Source organism: Vulpes vulpes, chromosome 12 (assembly GCF_048418805.1).
Source record: "Vulpes vulpes isolate BD-2025 chromosome 12, VulVul3, whole genome shotgun sequence".
NCBI classification, from domain to species: domain Eukaryota; kingdom Metazoa; phylum Chordata; class Mammalia; order Carnivora; family Canidae; genus Vulpes; species Vulpes vulpes.
The window spans coordinates 101,069,696-101,090,554 of NC_132791.1; the positions used below are offsets into that span (position 1 = coordinate 101,069,696).

At 42.3% G+C, this 20,859-nt stretch overlaps 1 protein-coding gene across 5 annotated transcripts in view; it reads left to right on the plus strand.

Moving 5' to 3' along the window:
- The window catches only part of SPIDR (scaffold protein involved in DNA repair), a 418,420-nt gene that overhangs the window by 363,536 nt on the left and 34,025 nt on the right, over window positions 1-20,859 (plus strand). The gene's annotated exons all lie outside the window — the stretch shown is intronic.

A 20,859-nucleotide genomic window follows, 5' to 3' on the forward strand; every position in this document is an offset into this window, starting at 1 on the left:
TCCCACCAGAAAGGTATATACTTTAATATAAATAAGGGTGACATCGTAGGCGTAAATTTGAGTGTGTTCATTTTTTTAGTAATAATATGCAAACATTAACGATTTTATGAGAAATCTTGGAATGGCTCTCCCAAGCTGGCCTGCACCATATGAATCACACCAAGACATCAGACCTTGTCTTGGTCATTGTCACACTCCTATGCCATGGTTGATTAGAATGCCTGGTGGCCAGTAGTTCAGACTGGCCTGCCAGTTGTTAGGCTCTGGGAGGGCAGGTGCTGTTTCTTGCTGACCATTATATTTCCTGGCACGTGATAGGCTCATATAAATATTTGTGTAATGGACATTGATTGTGCACTTGGGTTTATCTTAGAATTTTCCTCAACAAGATTTAGGTGTATATTTTTGTAAGTAATAAGCGGTAGTTATTGGAGCTCAATTTTAGCAGGAAAAATGGAGACCATTGGGTCTCAAAACTTGCATCCAGTACAGGTACATCCGTGTGAACATCTGGACACGGACCTTTGGTTTCCTCACAAAGTCTAAGGGGATATGCATGGGATTGTGCTGTGAAAACACTTCATCAAGGAGAGGGAGAGTGTGAATGTCCATTACTCAGTATTTCACAGCAAAAATTTTTCCATGCATTGCACTTGGTTTTCTTGTCTTTCTTAGTCCTCACAAGAGCCAGTAAAGAAGACTCTGCTGTCACCTCCATCTTAGAGGTGAGGACAGTTGGCCCAGGATCACACAGTAGGTCACACATATGACAAGCTCCAGTGTGCAGTGTCCTGTGGAGACCCTTGCCTTCACTCCAGCTGAGTGTGACCCAGAGTACACAGAAGTGCATGGAAGGGAATCATTAGGATTCATTCAGTGCACATTGGCTGGGTTGGGTTAGGATTATTACTGAGGAACCATTTCAGATGCTCCTTTAACAGGAAATATGTGGTGGTGAGAGCTCTCCTTGGGTAAGGCACTTACGTAGTAATTTCCTTCCTTTGACTTTCCCTCTTCAAAAAGGCCACCCTTTTAAAGAGCCACACACTTCCCATGGGGTTTGAGGTCCAGAATCTCTTTGTAAATTGCTGTGGTTGGAAACCCTCCTTCAAGGGATGTTCTTAATAATAATTTCATTATTTTGAAAAATAAAATTATTCCTGGGGTTCACTTAAGTTTCTGGTAGGTGAATAAAATGTCAGTGAAGCAGAGTATGCTAAATCTTGAAACCATTGATGCTCAAAGAAGCAAAAGGAAGCTCCCCCTAAATAAGCATCATACTATTGATTTAAGCCCTTATTCAGTTTTTTTTTTTTTAATTTATTTTTTAATTTATTTATGATAGTCACAGAGAGAGAGAGAGAGGCAGAGTCACAAGCAGAGGGAGAAGCAGGCTCCATGCACAGGGAGCCCGACGTGGGATTTGATCCCGGGTCTCCAGAATCGCGCCCTGGGCCAAAGGCAGGCGCCAAACCGCTGCGCCACCCCTGAATAAGGGATCCCCCTTATTCAGTTTAGAAGTATGTTTTGTGTTTTCCCTATAGATTTTGTTTTCTCCCTGCCATTGTTTCTTAGCATGACTATTTTAATTCAAAATTAAATCTTTCTATTGTCCTTTAAAATGAGATTATTTTTGAACTCTATTTAACAATCGTACAGGGAAACATAAATAGAAGTTTAAGTAAGCAGATCTTTCCAAGATTGTATCCCCTCTTTTCTTCAACCTTTCTTGGTTATTGTGTATATGTTGTTTTTGTGTTCTGGTTTATTTCTGTCTTGACATCATTTCTTAGAGAATTTCTTGTGTACCTGTGCTGCCCACACCCCCTTATTTTGGTGCTGTGCTGTTCTGTAATATGAAGACACCCAAATGGACATTCTGCATGGAGGCGAAAGGGTCTTAACTTGAAGCCAGGAGACCTGGATTGTATTCTGGCTGTGAGTTACCAATACCAGTAACTCTGGCCGCTGATGCCCCTGGAAATGAAATGAGGAGACCAGATAACCTTCAGGCTTCCTTGGGTTTGAGGTTATTACATGCTCTTTCAGAGAGGCTTTTACTTTTAGCTTTGTACACAAGATATTTCGTCCATTTGAACATCTTTTACTTAAAATATTGAACCTCTTGTTTAAACAATCTTCTTATAGATTAATTTGCAGCGCTGCCATCTCTTTGGTAGGTATGGAGCACACATCTTTGGCTAAGCCTAATAAACATAGTAAACCTTGGAAGGTCTACTAAAGTAAGGATTACAGCCAGCTAATTGTGACTTTCAATGTAGAGCATTTTACAAGGTAAAACAAGCTCTATAAAATTTTTCTTTGAAATAGAAAGGTTCTGGGCAGCCTTGGGTAGCTCAGCGGTTTAGCGCCGCCTTCAGCCCAGGCAGGGCGTGATCCTGGAGACCCGGGATTGAGTCTCACGTCGGGCTCCCTGTAGGGAGCCTGCTTCTCCCTGTGCCTGTGTCTCTGCCTCTCTCTGTGTCTCTCATGAATAAATAAATAAAATTTTTTAAAAAATAAATAAATAAAAGAATTGTTCAATAGGTAAACGATCGTGTTCAGGTATTAGCTTAGCCAAGCGCGACAGCACAAGAGAGCCTTTCTCAAACACACCATACACACGCCGGTCTCACAAATTTTGTACTTGTTTCTTCTGCAAGGGTCTCACCCACAGAGTGAGCAAAATACGACTCTGTGATAGAGGAATTTGCCTGTTTCACCCTAATCCCAGCCTTGCTATCACTGCCTAGATGTGTGTACCTCTTAATGTGATGCAGTAAGAAGTATACAACATTATCTGGAGTATTCTGGCCCAAAACTATTTAAATAGACTTTGATCAAACCTTTCCTTCCAGTGTACAGTGTAGATATTGTTTGATAGAGTCAGTGTTACCTGGGAATACTGGGTTTGCTCACTCTCCTTCTTACACCTCTCCCATTTCACTTTGGTTTAATTGTATCCTTTTGAATTTTCTTATTGGTACTATGCCCCATATTCTTCTGACTTGGGCTTATAAATTCCTTCCTGTTTTTGTTTTTAATTTTCTTAATTAAACCATTAAGTACCAATAACAAAAAATAAAGAAACTAAGGTTTGATGCATGATACTTCCTGGTTATCTTATTTCTTCTATGCGTCTATGCTTGGATGCAGGGTCTGCTTTGGGGGTGATGAAAGGTTCTGGAACCAGATAGAGGTGACTGTTGCACCACATTGTGAATGTACTAAATGCCCCCTGAATTGTGTACTTCAAAGTGGTTCATTTCATGCTGTATGAATTTTGCCTCGGTTTTTAAAAAGAAAAAAAGAAAAATGAACTGATTGCCTAAAAAGTGCTTACATGGAGTTACAAAAATGGTACAAATGTTTCATTAAGTCCAGTTGGAGAAGAATAGTTTCTAAATGGAACCTCTGGGCATAATTTCACATATCTCAAAAAGGGATGACTAAGAATAGGGGCTCAGAAAGTTACTTAACCTTAAAACCATTATTTTGGAGAAATTAAGACAAAGATTTATTAAATAAAATGGGCACTCCTCCCAATCATTCATCACCTTTATCTTCTGATGAAAGATCCTTAAGGTAAGAAAGCTATTTTAAGTCTCTTCTAATTTGTTTTCATTATCAGTGATAGTGAAAATCAAGCCATTGATTAAAGCATAAAAAGAAAAAGAAAAAAAAAAACGATTGCAGCAAGGCTTGGCAAACCCACCAAGTTGATCACAGGAAGAGGACAAGTGACAACCACATACCACCTAAAAGATTCTCTGAACTTCACAGGTTAAGCATTAACCATTGTCAAAATTATTACCCTAATAGCGTTTAGAAAAACTGTTCAATAAAAATAGATTTGCATTGCTGTCCATTAGATGAAGAAATTCTATTTTGACTATAGGCTTTTCCATGTTGCTTCCTCTTCCCTTATTAATTCATTAACATATCACCTTACTGTGGACACATGAATGATGTCCTAGTTTCAGTTGTCAGAGGGTCTATGTTCTAGCAGGGAAGCAGCTTGGAGACAGTAACAGTGTCACAAGGTTTTTGCTGGAGTGGGTGGCTCTCCCCCTCATTTGCTTGGGTCCATAGGAAGGCTTCAACAAGAAGGCCTTCATGGTGTGATTTATGGGTTCACCAGGGTTCCAGGCACACACCCATAGGAGACCATTCTACCAACTATAAATTTATTTTCCTATTATCTTTTGACCAAAAACAGACTACCATTCGGAAGCCAGGTGTTATTTTTCCTCCATAGCAGTTAACAGTTTTCGATGAAAACCTGACAAACAAACGATAAAAAAAGCAAAACAGTCACAAATATTTCTTGGCTATATAAAACAAATTTTTTCATATAAATTCAGTTAGCCAGCATACAGAGCATCATTAGTTTCAGACGTAGAGTTCAGGAATTCATCAGTTGCCTAAACACCCAGTGCTCGTCACTTCTCATGCCCTCCTTACTGCCCATCCCCCAGTTACCCCACCCCCACCTGCCTCCCCTCCATCTTTCCCCATATTTAAGAGTCTCTCATGGTTTATCTCCCTCAGTGATTTCTTCCCATTCTGTTTTCCCTCCTTTCCCCTACGATCCTCTGTGCTGTAAAACGATTGTTTAGTAGTTCTCAAAACTGTGTTTGATCCTCCTGCCTCACTTCACTACATACCCCCATAATCCAGAGACTAAGTAGAACCAAATTACCTTGCAATTACACAATTATGTCTGTCAGGCCTGTGTAAGGGAACTTGCCGGTTAAAAAACAAAACTCTCACTTCCAAGAATTTTGCTGGACACTGAGCAGAGGCAATTGGATTCAGTGTTGATAAAAGGCACTCGTCTCAGAATCAATATGTCTGAGTTATATATTAGCTCTTATGTTTGCTGGTTGATTGAAACTAATCCCATTCTTAGTTATCAATCGGGATAAATAGCATTTACTTCCCAAGGTTGTTAGGATAATTTAATGAGATAATACATAAAAAGTGTTTTGTACAGTCTAAAATGCCATATAAACAGTGGTTCTTTCCTTCTTCCTCCTATTTTATTTTTCTTTTCTAATTAACTGAAAAGTAGAAATCTGGCTTGAATTGATCTGAAATTTCGTTGTCTTGTTTTTACAAACAAAAGGGAAAGAGAAAGAGTAATTTAAAAGAATGATAATTAGAAGTTGGAAGTATTCCACTTTTTTCCAGGAAAGAAAAGAAATCCAGTTGGAAATTGCCAGGCCTTGTCAGTTGCCCAATCATAATGGAAAAGAATGAATAATGAAACCAGTGGAATTAAAGTACAGAGAGATTTAGTTAAAACAAGGATCAAAGAAAACAGAAGGAAGATCAGCTGATACAAGAACATAAAAACAACTAGTACCTGTCCCTCCAGGTTAGCAGTTTATCTAGTTCATTTGCCTGCAGCACAATAACTCTAGAATTCTGTAAATGGGCAGGATTTTTTTTTTCTTTTTTATCTATTTCCCCTCTTGAAAATCTCAGCAATTCCACTTTCTTCCCCCTGCTCTTCTTTTCCTTACAAAAAGTCATAATTATCTACCAGGAGGCCAGTTGTTTTAAAACTTTTGAACTTTAAAAAAATAGAAATCTAAAGTACATTGAAATGTGACAGCAAATCCCTGTGCTACTGTTCTGCTTCACGCTGGGAGGGGGATGCGTGTAGGCCACCATGGCCTCTCCACGAGGCTCCTCGGGGCCGGCAGCATGGTCTGGAAGTAACTATTGAGTGTGACTTGCTCCTGTAAGCATTTTACATATGAATGGAGGGGGTTTTTTCTCCTTCCCGCCTACTAGTCTGTGGTAGTGGTTATTATCATGAGGGCACAGGTAACAGCATGATTCAGAAGCTGAGTGGGGAGTGTGTCCTTTTATTAATCTCAAATATGAAGTCAAATACTTAGTTTAAATATGCCGTCGTTACTGGATTTTCAGATCTGGAAAATCTTATAGGTTTTAATTTAGGTAGAATGCTCTAAAATCTTTATGAATTTGCCAACAAAATATCTGTCTATTAATATAGGGCACAGAAAGTGAAAAGAAAGTTTCAGTGTCCCTAAGGTCCCTCTTTCATGTAACCCTCCAACTAGCTGGCAAATTAGGCGATGTTATTCTGTTTTAAATGAAGATCCTGAAGCTCACTGAAATTAAATAATTTGGCTCCCAGTATGTGAGCTGGGCCTCAAGCCAGGTTCGTCAAATCCCAAAGCATGCAGCCTCACTACTGCAGCTGACTTAATTACTTCCAGTTTTAGGGGAATTCATTTCTGTAAATTTCCCATTTGTTTTATGGTTATAATCCCTGGCCCTTAGATAAGAAGTCTGATTACTTCTTATCAGTGGTGTCGGTATTAATTTAGATTCTTGGTGTTTTCCATTGTTTTTATTAAACAATAGCAATAAGCTATCTATACTAGAATTATCTTGAGTAACCAGGAATAGTATCAGATCCATAGTAAATAAGCACACTGAATGCTTCAAGTTTAATTTGAGATTTTTCTTTTTCAGTTAGACACTTATTAATGAAAATGTAAACTCCAAGAAAGGTAATTTTCATTACCATGCCAATTTGCTTCCTTCTTAGAATTGCCAACAATGGAGTAGATCATCATGAAAGCCATTGAACCTGGACCACACATTTGCTAAAAGCCTCACATTAGGACTTTCAATATTCTCTGCAAATGAGATAATAAGTTGGTTGTCGCTGTTCAGATAATTAATATAAAGAGTAAAGAGAGGGCACCTGGGTGGCTCTGTCAGTGAAACATGTGCCTTCGACTCTGGTCATGATCCCGGGGTCCTGGGACTGAGCCCCACATCAGGCTCCCTGCTCAGCGGGGACCCTGCCTCTCCCCCTCCTGCTCCCCCTGCTTTCTCTCTCTCTCTCTCTCTCTCTCTCTCTCTCTAATAAATGAATTAAATCTTTTTAAAAAAAAGCTCTCTCTTTCCACTTGGTATTCATTACAGTGAGTGTGATCTTTCACACCTCTCTTCATGGATATAAACACATCTTAAACAAGGAGATAGTTTGCCTTTTTTCACTTAAGAATCTCCTGAGGATGTCCCTTTCCTGACAGATGTTCAGCTTGTTTCCAGTTTTGCCACTTCAAAGCTATGCTGCAGCAAACATCCTTGTGTGTGTATATATGCATGTCTCCTTTATTTATTGATCTTTAAGTTAGCGTTTTTTTATTGTGAAATATAACAAACCATGAAAGAATGCATTATTGTAGAGTGTGGAATGATTATAAAGCACAGCCATGAAGCCAGTACTGAACTCAAGAAACAAAACATGATCCGTGTCCAGAAGCCACCCCAGTAGGTGTCCTTCCCGGTGACACCTCCTCTCCGTCTGCTGGAGACATCTCAGTCCTCAGATTTCTCCTTTGGTTTTCTTTATAGTTTTAGCATGTTGTGTGCATCCTTTAAAAAGTAGTGAGTTTTGCCTGGTTTTGACCTTTATAGAGATGGTACCACATTAACTTTTGCTTCCTTCACTCACCAAAGAAATGCCGCAGACCTCATGCATATACAGCGGCCAAGAAACTCAGGGTGGGGCCCCTCACGCTGAGCGCCTGTGTGTTGTGGGTACGTTGTTGTGCCGGTAAACTTTGTAAGATGCATCCATGTACTGTAGGTAACTCCGGTTTGTTCATTGTCATCCTAGATTTATGTACGTACGACAGGCCGTTTCCCCAGTAACCAGCCATTCCAGGCGTGGGCCCAGTGATGGGAGGCCCCTGGCGTGCAAGCGTGTGCCTGGCGTGGCAGGGCGAGGGTGCTTCTTCACCCCCAGTGGGTCATGCCAAGCTGGGTTCCAAAAGCAGCAGTTCCAGTCTCCCGCTGTCCAGTACTGTGAAGTCTTCCTGCTGTTCTACTCTTTCCATTAGTTGATATCCTTAGATATCCTTTCCTTATTTTTTCCAGACTTTGTTCTTTTTCAACTTGATGAATCTGTAGTGGAATCTCATTTTGGTTTAAGTTGCAGTTTCCTTGGTTACTCACTGAGGCTAAGAAACTTTGACCATGTTTATTGGCCATTTGTATTTCCTCTTTGGTCTATCCAAATCTGTTGCTTGTTTTTCTTTGGGAGTATTCAGCTTTATATACTCTGAATACGAGTCCTTCAGTGGTTCTGTATGGTTTATGTGTTATTTAGGTGGCATGTCTTTTTGTTCTTTTTTATTAGCTGAAATACTTAACTTATCAAAGTTGTCAATCTTTTCTTTTATGGTTAGTACTTTCATTTTACTTGTTTAAGAAATCTTTTCATACCCTGAGGCCATGAATGGTACTTTGATTTGGGATAGCATTCCCAAAGTGGAACTGCTTAGGCCAAGAGTATGTAACTAGACTTGTTTTCCCGACCCCAGACCCCACCGGTAGGGCCTCATGAAGCCTTGTAAGACTCTTAGCTCTCCTGGGACCACGCCCAGCACAGAGGGCGGCTCGGTCTCCTTCCCCCAGGTCTAAGAAAGCTGCTTACAGATAATGAGATTAACCAAGGCATCAAGGGAAACAGTAAAATATAAAAGAAGTCAAAAGGGTGTTTATAATAACAAGGGCTACCATTTATCATATGCCAGATACCAGGCTGGGTATGCACTCATCTATAATCCTCAAAATAACCCCTTAAAGCAATTATTATTTTATTCATTTCATTGATGAGGGACTTAGAGTTTATCAAGAGTAAGCTCATCAAAAGTAAATATTTTACCTTAAACACACTTTTAAATGGCTCCAAAGCAAATTCTGCTTCTGTTAGGATATCCTGAAACATAGCCTAGGCTGACTGTACATGGTTTGGGGTTGGGGGGGTACAGGGTGGTGTGGCCCGTGCCAAATGCTTGATTACAGAATAAACCAGCATCCGTTCCCTTAGTTACTGCCCGTGTTGGATGGGGTGAGGGTGGAGGTAAGGCCTGGGAGGTAAGGTGGAGGTAAGGCCTTACCAACTGCAGACTGCCTCTCCTGCGGCATAGGCTTAGAATTGCCAGTTTCACAACAGGGCCCTAACATTACTTCCTGCCCCAATAGTTGGGGAATAAATGCTGTACCTCTGTGTTTCCAGCACCATACTTTTCTCCCCAAAGCTATTCCTGCAATAGTACAGATTGATTTATTAAGTAGATTGGAGCCCACTCACTTGGTTAAAGGGTGTTTTCTTTTCCTCTTTATTATTTGACATGCCATTGTAACTTATTCTTAAGAGTATGTGAAGGGAGGCTACTTGATATGTGAAGTAATGATAGTAGACTATAAGGCAAGGTTTTTTTCAAGTATCAGCACACTTGTAATAATACTTGGTTAAAAAAAAAAAAAACATGTATCGAAAAATATGGGCTTGACAGATTTTGTGTGGAAATGTGGGTGTTCCTGCCTCCACACTGGTGAGTGAGTAGATCATGTGACACTTTCGAAATAAATACCATCTGGGGCATGGGAAAGACTTAGAACTCTGCAGACTTCCAGGTAGCAACACGTTGCAGGAATTCCTTATTTCCCGAGAAACAGCAGAGTATGTGTGTGATTTCCTGCTAAGGTAGAACAGAAACTTGCAAAGAACTTGTTCTATATACAGTTGTGCAGGTTAGTATTTCTCTATCTCAAATCTTGAAAGAGTTGAGATTAAGGAGAACATTTCTTAATAAAAGTGGTAGATATCTTGTAAACTGTGAGGCTTTCCAGAGTTACAGATTTATCTTACATAATTATATAGTTTAATTAGTGATTAAAAGAATAGTGCAAAAGGCTTGATTTCAGGTGTGTATTTAATTTACTTTTTCCAGTTTCTCCAACTACAGTTTAAAAAGTACTTTCCTGAAACTGTGGACTAGCCGTGGAACATGTTATTCCCCACATCTATAAGGTATTTGTGGGATATTCTCAGTAGAGAAATGTCTGTGGTCAGAATGCCTGATTTGATGCCTTTGCTGGCCACTCAGCCTTGTGGGAGGGCTGTCTCTGTGGGGGGCTGGGGGTTACAGGGCTGTGTGAGTACAGGTGTACAGGGGCCCAGGTCCAGCTCGTGGTGTCCTCATGGCGAGCACGGCCATCCTAGCAGTGTGCAGTCTGTTGTTTTCAGTATCTTTCTCATCACCAAAGAAGATTTAAATCTGAAATCACTCTTTGAAATTTAGCCATCAATCAGAAGCGCCTGTTCTGAAAGCTGTCCGTGTCTTTATGCAGATGTTTATATAAACTCAGGTGAAAGTGATGTATTTTTCTTAGTATTCGTGTTCTCCTTAGTTTTTGCAAGCCCTGGGCATCAGCACACATACAGCCCTTATCTCAGAGTTCAGAGCAGGCCTGTGCAGGGCCATGGAGTCGTCCCCAGGGGTCAGCAGCATGCCTGGCTCACCTGGGGTGTAGGATACCCACAGGGGAACGTGGAGCTAGTGTCCCACGTCCTGCCTGTCTTCACTTAGAAAAAGGAAGAACAGGCATTTATAAAAGAAGGGCGTTAAGGGTTGTCTGGCTTTCCCCAGCCCCTCTCTCCTCTTTTCTCTCAGCCTTTGTACTACTTACTAGGTCTCATGTAAGCTTTCCAGCAAAGATGACAGCATCACTATTTGATTGCAGAAGTCCCCAACCTTTGCTAGTCTAAAAGCTTTGATATTCCTTTGGGTGAGAACTTCTAGGAAAGGGAAGAAAGATGATGTTTGTAGCAAAATCATTAAGCAGAGCTAAAGAGAGTATAACACCGGACTTATTTCAGATCAAGGTTGGAGGTCTGTTTGCTGGAGATCCTTAAGTTAGTTATACTTTTTAAATAAGAGCTTTATTGAGATTCAGTTTACATACCATAAGCTTACCTTCTAAAAGTATACAATTCCGTAGTTTTTATAATCACAAAGTGTGTGATCATCATCACTGTCTAATTTCAGAACATTTTCATCACCCCAAAAAGAAACCCCATACCCATTAGCAGTTGCTTCCTATCCTCCCCAGCCCCTGACAAACACTAATCTGCTTTCTGTCTCTGTTCATTTGCTTATACTGAACACGTCACATAAATGAAACCGTATGGTCTGTGGTCTTTTATGCGTGGCTTTTGCACTTAGCATCATGTTTTTGAGGTTCGTCAAAACCTCAAAGTTGTGGCATGTCGCGGTACCCCCATTCCTTTTTATGGCTGCCTGATACTCCATTATATGGATTTACCAGAGTTCTTTATGTGTTCATCAGTTGATGGACATTTGGATTGTTGCCACTTGCTGACTATCGTGAATAATATAGTAACTTCTGGGAACACTCCTATACAATTTTTGCATGGACATAAGTGCTCAGTTCTCTAGGGTGGATTCCTAGGATCAGGATTGCTGGGTCACTACTAAACTGTTTTTGAAAGCGACCGCCCCAGGTTACCTTCTCACCAGCATAAGGATACATTTTTCAATCACTGGTTATCTAATCTTATTAGGATCTCAAGGTCCATGGCTCCTATCAATTTGTTAAGGATCTCCCGGGCCATCTAGGGATGTCTTCTCTAGTAGACCAACTCTTTTTGAAGGAAGTATATTTCAGTATCATGACAGAAGCTTATTTAATTCTAAATTCTCTTTTGAGTGTAATGAAGATGAGATAATTGAAGAGAATTGAGGAGAGTCGAAGAGAACTGAAAGATTCTCACATGGCAGTGTTGTGAGACACGAGACAGCCAGCCTCCTGAGCGCAGGTGTGCTCAGTGCCCCCATGTGGGTGTGACGCGTGAGGTGCACTGATGCCGCAATGGTGGAGGGAGTGCATGTGGTCAGGCACGCTGTGCTTACTGCACCACCCAGCCCCTTCCCAGGCTTACTTTCTGGTGCCACATGGAGAGGCACCCAGCGTACTGGCACCTGATGTCACACATAGCAAGTTGCCTCAGTGCTTCCGTTTGAGAACTTTTCATGAATAAGCTGATTTCAGATGGCAGTAGGCCTTGGGAGGAGAGAATAAGGTGGGGTTTAGGTAGCAGCCACTTGAGACTGATGGTGAAGACCCTTTGTGTGTCCCCCAGACAGCCTACTGTCCTGAAGGGGTGCAGGTCCCACGCGCGCACTCCCCGTGGCTGCCGTGTGCATCCCACGTGGTGGTGACGTGCTGTGGGCTCCTGGGCGCAGCTCTCCTGCCCAAATCGGTGCTCTGAACACCCCGGGGCCACTCCGGCTGCATAGTCAGCCTAGCCTGTGAGACAGCGAAGGCACATCCCTAAGGAGCCTTCCTCTGTAAGCTCCATGATGATTGACAGTCCCTCTAAAGAAACATGTGACAAAGGCCACTAGTGAATCTTTTTTTAGACTGTGTTCACTTGGGTCTAGGAGATAGGAACTGATGCTCTAACATTTCCTTCTTTGAGCATTCTCATCTGTACGACATAAATGTAGCTGGCCTTGGAAAGATGGCCCGTGCAATGTGACTACACTCCTGCCTTTCTTTGAAGAGAGGGGTCATGTTGTTCCCTTGCCCCCACACCCGTAACAATACATTGCTGATGCTGTTGCTGCTGACTATTCTTTCTCATTTAGCTACTTTAAAAAAATGTCCTTCTATGACTGCTTTATTCTTTAGTTTTACTTTTTTTCTCTCCCATTCAAGTGTACCCTCCCCTCTGCCCAGTGGAGAAATACCTTGGGAATGAGACTAGTGTCCTCGGGTGTGTGTGCACACATCCCTCCCCCCGACCTCTCCAGCACCACCTTCCCAGGCCAGGCCAAGGGGCTCTGCCTGTGAGGTGAGGGTATGGCCAGCTGCTCTCCAGACAGCTCTGCTGGGGCCCTCCGATTACCTTTCTGACTGCCAGGATCTCCTCAGGGGTTGTGATGCCCGTGCTATACTGAATAATAGAGAACTTTGACCCACATGATACCTGGCAAGAGAAGGTTTTAAAAATGTCACCAGATCCCAGTGAAGTGGTTTGATACGGAGTTGGCTTCAGCCTCTTGCCTGCTGGTTGTGGCCCCTGGAACCTCTGTATTCCCCCGTGGCATGGTGTGGGTGTAGCATGGACCCTTTGTAGGAGGTACCTACGCTGCAAGAAAGGGAGCCAGCCCTGCAAGATTACAGGCACCAGGCCATGGGCAGTGAAGGCCTCTGAAGAAATGCTTTCTTGTTACCTAAGTCTAAACTACCATGTGTTAATAGAGAGGGTAACCTTGAACAAGTCCATTGATTTGCTATGATTCCGTTCTATACAAACAGGGTTGTAATGAAACGATATATATAAAATTCTTAAAACAGTCCTTGGCCCAGGTCACCTGGGGGGCTCAGCGGTAGAGCGTCTGCCTGCGGCCCATGACGTGACCCCGGGGTCCCAGGATCGAGTCCCACATCAGGCTCCCCGCAGGGAGCCTGCTTCTCCCTCTGCCTGTGTCTCTGCCTCTCTCTGTGTCTCTATTAATAGATAAATAAAATCTTAAAAAAAAAAACAGTCCTTGGACCATAATAAAATTACCAAGTAATCATTAGTAGCTATTATTATTATTATGCTTATATCTGGATTTTCAAGAGGGAATACCTTCCTAGAAAAGAGAATTTGTTGCCTTTCTAGGATTCCCAGAGTGGTTTTGAACACCTACAAGTAAGACTCCTCAGCCTATTCTCACACCTATATTCTTGCACAAATATTAACAATGATTCTTGCAGGAATAGTCTCAAGACTGCTTCACCTTTGCTGTTCTCTGACAGGCATTCACAGTGGGAGTGCAGGCAGTTCCTAAAGGCAGGCCCCCTCCCCAGGGTGAGCTAGTGTGCACCTCCCTCACTGCTCCCAGCCCCAGGAGGACACCTTCCTCGGGATCCCCATAGGTCTTTCTGCCAATTGGCCTACCTCTGGAACTACTATATTCTTGTTGAATGTTGGACCACAAGAAAGTATAAAACGATGAGAATTATTGTGTTGATCTAATTTTAGATCAACAGAGTGGAAAGTCATTTTTACAACTGAAAAAAATATTCCTAAGTTGAGCACTATTAGTAATGATTCAGGAATAAGGAAGATATTATTTCTTAGATTGTACTAGGATTATATCCAAACATAAAACTTACTAGAAATTCATGAAACCTCTGTCTTCTTTTATTATTTATTATTATTATTTTTTAGCCTGTTGTCTTCTGATAGGTAGGAGTTCAAGCACATAGAGCCAGTGCTATGTAAAGAAAGGTGTGCAGCCTCTGTCTTGTAACGGCAGGTGGCCATCATCCAGCACATAGAGGGAGACCAGCATGGAAGGGAAAGTGGCGGAGTCAGTCTTGGCAACATTAAGATTTAAAGAAGAGTAGGGGATTCCTGGGTGGCTCAGCGGTTTAGCACCTGCCTTAGGCCCAGGGCATGATTCTGGAGACGTGGGATCGAGGTCCCGCATCAGGCTCCCTGCATGGAGCCTGCTTCTCCCTCTGCCTGTGTCTCTGCCTCTCTGTCTCTCTGTCTCTCTCCCTGTCTCTCATGAATAAATAAATAAAATCTTAAAAAAAAAAAAAGATTTAAAGAAGAGACCATTTCTTGGTCACAGAAGCCCTTTATACTCTTCAAAGTTAATGAGAACCCAGGAGATTTTTTTAAATGTTGGTTATGTTGATTAATACTTACCATATTTGAAATTAAAACTGAAAAAAAGTAAATATTTTTGAGTTCACCTAAAAATCCAAATAATAAACCCATTAAATAATCACATAAGTAGCATTTTATGAACTATTTTCTAAAACAAAACCACGTTAGTGAGAAGAGTGGTGCTGTTTTATGTTTTGCTGACCTCTTTAATGTCTGGACCAATAGAAGACAGTGAGGTATAACTGTTGTAGTATCATGCCTCCTTTGGCCTCTGAAAAACTCACTGTGCACTTGTGAGAAAGGAATTTAAGGTTTTAGAAAACAGTTCTGGCCTTGTGGGCTACCTGAAAAGGTGTCAGAGACCTCCAGGGCTCACCAAGTGAGCCCCACTTTGAGACGCATAGATCTCAAGTATTCCATTTTTCAGATCATCTTTCTTGCAGAGTTTTGAGCACTACTATAATAGTAGGTATGGAGAAAGTACCAACTACAATGGCAAATTTTAGGAACATTTAATATCCAAAATATATCCTTGATTTAAAAAAAAAAAATCTGAGTATGAACTCACTCAGTGGACCAGGTTGCCTCCTTACATGTTGCCTTCCTATTATAGTTGACATCACCACTGTGGTTTAAATGCCCTGGAGCAAATTCCACTCTACCCACACCCAAAAGAAAGTGGTTTAGGCAGTCTTAAATTACCCAGTGAAGACTTGAGAGTAGTAGTTAGATAATACAATATCAGATGGGGAAAATAGCCCCTAAAATAACTAAGAAAACAGGCCCAGCAAGCAGGTAATGTCAGTTAACAATCTAGTATGCAGAGGGGAAACTTACCACCTTTGCCTTCTTCCAGTGGGCTGGAGGCCTTGAATGTCTTAGGTTCCCTTACTTGGAGTAGATGGTTTTCCAAATGGTATTAATAATCATCTACCAGTCAAGATAAATAAGATTGGATATGATGAGACCAGAGGAAGTCAATCATTTGTTGTACCAAAGAATCTATAAAATTTGTGTAAAAATATATAAATTTAGCATTGTTTCAAATAGCAAGGAGGCTGGAACCCCATTTCCTTCCTCATCTATTTGTATATATTTCTGACATTCCTCTTTGATATTTTCCCCAGTCACACTCCTTACTCTCACAGCCTCCTTTCCAGTGCCTACCTTGCTGCCCCAGGACTGACCCCAGTCTTCCATAACTGATCATATGACCAAGAGCACCATGAGTCAGAGGCCAGAGAGTGGCCTTTCTCAGCCACAATTTCTCTAAGTGGATGTACTCATTTGATGTTCTCTGAGCATGCACAGCTTACTCATTTCCATGCACCATTGTTGTCCTCCAGTGGGGCACCCTGACTTTTACTAACCCCAGGAGAGACACCTGAGTGGTGACACCATTTCAGACTCATGCCAAATTTGTGAGACATTTTCTGGAGATGCCCTCAAGTTGGTCTCCTCTCCCTGAAACTCTTGTTAGAAGGAAAGGAAGAGTTGAAACCCATTTTTTTTTTAAGATTTTATTTATTTACTTGAGAGAGAGAGTGAGAGACAGAACATGAGCAGGGGCAGACAGAGAAAGAGAAGCAGGCTCCCAGCTGAGCAGGGAGCCCAACATAAGACTCCAGCCCAGGACCTGGGGTCATGACCTAAGCCAAAGGCAGGCGATTAACTAAGCCACTCAGGCGTCCTGAGTTGAAAACCATTTTAAAGGAAATCTTGGATCCCACATCCTGCTTGTGCTGTTGGTTACAGGAGTAAGTGTCTTTGAAAAGAGTATACTTTGCATTTATGAGTACTTAGTAGTTGTCTCACTAGCTTACTCTATGCTAGTAGTTCACACACCCAGACTATTTACCAGAAAGTGAGTGCAGCTACACAGGATCTCTCTACTATCTTTGCAACTTTTTGTGAATCTATAGCTAGTTCAAAAAAAAAATCAGGATCCCTGGGTGGCACAGCGGTTTGGCGCCTGCCTTTGGCCCAGGGTGCGATCCTGGAGACCCGGGATCGAATCCCACGTTGGGCTCCCGGTGCATGGAGCCTGCTTCTCCCTCTGCCTGTTTCTCTGCCTCTCTCTCTCTCTCTCTCTCTCTCTCTGTGTGTGTGTGACTATCATAAATTTTTTAAAAAAAATTTTTTAAAAATCAAATGAATTACTGATTAAATAGTCAAAAAAAATCTAACAGTTAAATATCTATGAATTAAATGATAGTACTTTTAGGGGACTTTATTTGAAAGTATCTGAAACTACCTGTAACAGCAATAGCATTTGCCATGTAGCCCACACTCAGGCACAAAAGGTACATTCTTTCTAGTCTCCCACAACCTGGAACCTGTCTGCAGCCCCATGGCTCCGGGGGGGGGCGGGGGGGGGGGGTGTCACAGCTAGGCTCTGACCAGACCTGTGTAGGAATAAAGAGGATCTTCTCTTCACTCAAGACACTTCTCTCCAGTGGTTACCACTGTCATAACAGAGCCCTAGATTTTTGGTTTTCAAAATAGATAATAAAAGTAATATATGTTCTTGTTAAAATTTCAGTGTCCAAAAGGCACAGAGGTGAATGTAGGGAAAAAACACTTAAGAGTTCTTTTATAAATCCTTCCAGATACAAAGTTTCATGTTTCCAAAATTTAAAAAATGTATGTATTTAACTTACAAACAAAATTGGATTTATAACCACACACATTGTTGGGCATGTAAAAGGGCACAGCACTGTGTAAATCAGTTGGGCAGTTCCTCAAAAGGTTAAACACAGAATTACTGTATGACCCAGCAAAATGATTCCTAGGTTACCTACCCAAGAGAATTGAAAATGCATGCCCACACAGAAAGTTTGTACTTGGATGTTTGTAGCAGCAGTTTTCACAACACCTGGGAAGTTGAAAAAACCCAAATGTCCATGCGCCGATGAATGGATAATAAAATGTCATTTATCCATACCATGGAATATTATTCAGCCAAAAAAGGAATGCAGTACTGGCACATCCCATAACATGGATGAACCTTAAAAAAAAGTATGCCAAGTCAAAGAAGCCAAACACAAAAGACTGCATCTTATATTAGTCCATTTATTTACAATGTCCATAAAAACAGCAAGATCAGTAGCAAGAGTGACTGCTGGTGGGCACAGCAGGGATGTATCTAGAGGGTATTGGCCTGTAAAGTAGTGGATTCTGAAAGTAGTGATGAAAGTTGCCCAAGTCTATGAACACAACTAAAAACTAGTGCACTATACACTTGAAAAGGATGAAGTTTTCGTTTGTGCCATATCTCAATTTTAAAAATTGGGTTTATACCACCTTCTGTGTTCCTATGGTGCAGTGAAGAGTTTGGGGTGTTCGTATTGCATCACATCTCACACAGAAGGGAGTATGCCCCTTTTCATGAACTATCAACAGTCCCCAGAGACCCCAATCAAAATACTAGATACTCATTTTTGTGGCAACTAATATTTTTTTGTTGTGGTAAAATATACATAGCAAAATGTCAGTGTGCACTTTGGTAAATATAATTTTAACGTGTGCATGTCTTCCCATTTAAAAAGTTCATGTTACCAGAAACAAAACTATAGCTATAGAAGCTTTATAATTTTCTGAGATGTGGTGCAGGTTTTTCTGCAGATTTACTCCATGCAGTCTATAAATTAAGATATATCCTAGAAATTTATTTATTCTAGCAAAATGACATTTTCAAATTTTTTAATCATAGTATAAGCATAATGACTTTATATATCCTTTTCTCCCCTTTATTTTATTTATTTTTAAGATTTTTAAGATTTATTTATTCATGAGAGACACAGAGAGACGCAGAGACACAGGCAGAGGGAGAAGCAGGCTCGGCTCCCTGCGGGGAGCCGGATGTGGGACTCAATCCCAGGACCCTCGGGTCATAACCTGAACCACCCAGGCGTCCCTTGACCCCTCTAGTTTAATTAAACGTTTATTTTATAAACTTTCTAAAAAGTGAAAATACAAACTTTTGGTGCCTCTACCCTGTTGGACAGCTTGTTTGTTGTTTAAATATATTTTAAAGGGATGGCTTTTTAGAAAGAATGAGTTTCCTATGCCACAAAGTGAAACCTTATGCAAAAATGAATGGTAAGGAATGAACCGAAGTGGGAGGAACAGTACAGGTGACCTGTGCCAACAGTTAGCCCGACGTGCGCCCAGGTCAGGCCAGAGTCCTCTTGAGGAATGTGCGCTGCCCGGGACGGAGGCTCTAGTTCACAGAGCAGCGGCCAGCTGAATCATACCTATTTTTCCAAACAGAAGAGAAGCTGACTTTTAATAAGGGTCATGAGCTTTTTATTTAATGCATAGCGATCCTGTGCAGAAGCTACGTTGAAATGCAGCAGCCGTGCAAACTTTTTAAATTAGCCGTCAACATCCTCGAAATAAGCATCATCAAATTCTAACAGAGCTTGTGTCCGGCTCGGTTGGCAGCAGAGCACTTCTCAGGGAAGACGCCAGGGAGCACTGATTTCTTGGGATGTTAATAGCCCTTACGCCAAAAAGGGTTTCATGGTCATAAATTGGAGACCCCTCCGTGCGTCCAGGTTTCACCTGTGTCCTTTGCACAAGGTTTTCCAGAGGCCGCCGCTCGGGTCCGCCGAGCGCAGAGCCCCGTGGGCCCCGTGGGCCCAACTCGCCGGGCTGCGCGCTGGGAGGCCCCCCAGGACCTCGGCCCGAAGCCGCAGCACGTGTGACCTGGTCACCGCTTCCCTCCTGTGACGCGGCAGCTGCTACCAAGCTCCCCCGATTTCTGAGGCGAGGAGACGGGAGGGCCAGGAATCGGCGACCGTCTTACGGGGTCGCCTCTGCTGCAGACAGGAAGCCAGCGTACCCGAGGCGCTGGCCGACCTCCACCGTGACCGCGGTGACCTCCTCGGTGACTCTGCGGTGACCTCTGCCGTGACCTCCGCGGTGACTCTGCAGTAACTCTGCGGTGACCTCTGCTGTGACCTCCGCGTTGACTCTGTGGTGACCTCCGTGGTCACCTCCACGGTGACTCTGCAGTGACCTCCGCGGTGACCCCCACGGTGACTCTGCGGTGACCTCCGTGGTGACTGCGGGCACACACGGTGCAGACAAGGGCGCCGGGGGAAGGAGGCCCAGAGACCCACCCGGTCCCTCGGTCGGGGAGGGCGCTGAGAGGTCCCGCGAGCTCAGCCCTGAACCTGCCCGGCGGCCCTCCCCGACCTCGGCCAGCCCCTGGTCACAGCCCTGTGACCGCTCACACAGCGGCAGCAGGACACTGTCACTCGGCAGTCCTTTTTGAGCATGTGATTCCCTGCCCTTGCTTATTTTTGTGCTTGGTTTTGACCCAGAACCTGAAAATTCGCAGTTAAGATATTAAGCTAGTGTCACGGCCGCGCCCTGCGCGGGCTTTTTCTATGGTAATTGGTGTGAGAAACCAAAGGAGGTGGGAGGTGCCTGAGTCTTGTCCGGGTATGTGATTTTCAGGTTCTGAGTTGTTCAGGTTTGTAAACTGCCAGATCCTAACCACCTAAAACAGTATTTGCTATCAAACACTGGAATAAATAAGAATATGTCACATTAATTGTTAAGGACACAAGCTTTTTAAAGAGTAAACAATAGCTATTGACCTTGTGACACAGCAGAATCTAAGAAGCCTTTGTGAAATCTGCGTGTGCGTGTGTGTGTATCCGCACATACTCATACATACAGCAACTAAAACAGGAGGTTTTTTTTTATTGTGGTAAAACGTACATAACACAAAATTTTCTACCTTAACCATTTTTAGTGTCATCGAGTGCATTCACACTATTGTGTGTCCATCACGGCATCCATCCCTAGAATGTCTCCACCTTCCCAAACCAGAAAACACTAGCTGCCCACTTCCCATTCCCTCGGCCCCTGGCAATCACCATTCTACTCTGCTTCTATGAGTTTAACTGCTGTAGGAGCTCCATGAATGGAATCATAAAATATTTGTCCTTTTGTGTCTGGCTATATTCTTTATTTTAGATAACTCGATAAATTGGTGATTTGTCTTACTATGTAACACATACCTGTTTTGGAAAAATGATAGGAGACACACAGAAGCCAAAGGAAGAAAGTAAATATCCTGCCTGAGCTCTCCTCAGACACCCACTAAAATCATTTTTATGTCTTTCAGTCTCCTTTTCCTTTGGCTTATTACATGTAGGTACGTGCATAGAGAAAGACGTTGTAAGTTGTTGCCTGCTTTTCCTGTAGCGAGGTATCAGAAACATTTTCCCATGTGTTTAAATATTTTCTATATAACCATTTCAATGGCTGATTAATACTTCATTGGGGAGATGTATCATAATTTGATG